This window comes from Limulus polyphemus, unplaced genomic scaffold (genome assembly GCF_000517525.1).
Source record: "Limulus polyphemus unplaced genomic scaffold, Limulus_polyphemus-2.1.2 Scaffold2520, whole genome shotgun sequence".
Taxonomy (NCBI): Eukaryota; Metazoa; Arthropoda; class Merostomata; order Xiphosura; family Limulidae; genus Limulus; species Limulus polyphemus.
Genome location: NW_013668130.1, coordinates 102,568 through 103,824, shown reverse-complemented (window position 1 = coordinate 103,824; position 1,257 = coordinate 102,568). Strand labels below are relative to the sequence as shown.

Here is a 1,257-nt window from a genome sequence, read left to right as displayed (position 1 = left end):
AAATAGATAATTAAAGAAGCGAACAGAAGTGACGGTAAGTAAAGTGTGTGAATCACTGTGATTTATTGCGCGTATTATAAAAGTTGTTAAGTTTAAAGTGACGAGAAACGTATTGACTGTGTACTAAAAGTTTGTATCGAGGAAGAATAAACCGGTTTAATCAAGAAAGACTTGTATTGCTTAAGTTCCTCGGAAACAGTTTCTACCGGAAATTAACAAACACGTAGATAAGTAACAACATTGAAGTTGGCTATGATTTATGTGATAATTGACTTTGCCCCATCCGTCGAAAAGATAATGGTAGGAATTTTGTAAAAGAACCTCGAGGTTCAGTCTTTCCTTCAGCCCCTCCTGGGAGACAGTGGTAAGTCTTCGGATTTACAACACTACAATCAGGGGTTGGATTCTTCTCGGTGGACACAACAGATAGCCTTATGCGGCTTTGTTATAACAAAACACAAACCTCTTCTTTCAGCATAATATTTAAATTACGCAATAAAAACGGTCTACCGTTAGTTTGAAGAATAATATTATGTTTATTTATTGATAGTATTAAATCCGGAAAAGTTTAGTTATAACTAATCTAGAGTAAAAAACGTACACAAGTTACAGTTTTAACTTATCTCTTTATCGAATACAGGCCATACTTAATAAAGGGTTAACTAATGTTAGTCCTAGGACACGTGGACTTAAAGATTTCGGTGTCTGCGATTATAATTCATTTAAATGATGTGGAAATTGGAAGTTCTGATACATCAGCATAATACTTGGCATTCGTTTGCTTCCTGTCAAGCTAGTTAACTAGAAATATAACCGAGCATGGTTTTGATCTTTGATCCTATTTTTAAAGAAGTAATGTTGCAATAAAGATACTAATATTACCTTAAATGTTTTGCGGGTCTCTGCTAGTACCTTCATAATAATAGTTACGTAATGTTGCTAACAATAATTAAAGACAACAATGTTAATTACAATACTTATTCGATATTATGCAGCGGACCAACTACTTAACAATTATATATGTATATTTAGGTTCATTATTCGATATTATACAGCGGACCAACTACTTAATAATTATATATATATATATATATAGGTTCATTATTCGATATTATACAGCGGACCAACTACTTAATAATTATATATATATATATATATAGGTTCATTATTCGATATTATACAGCGGACCAACTACTTAATAATTATATATATATATATAGGTTCATTATTCGATATTATACAGCGGACCAACTACTT

At 31.7% G+C, this 1,257-nt stretch overlaps 1 protein-coding gene across 1 annotated transcript in view; it reads right to left on the bottom strand.

The window, feature by feature from the left end:
* LOC106467185 (zinc finger E-box-binding homeobox 2-like) overlaps nucleotides 1-1,257 on the bottom strand; it is a 48,416-nt gene that overhangs the window by 28,992 nt on the left and 18,167 nt on the right. The gene's annotated exons all lie outside the window — the stretch shown is intronic.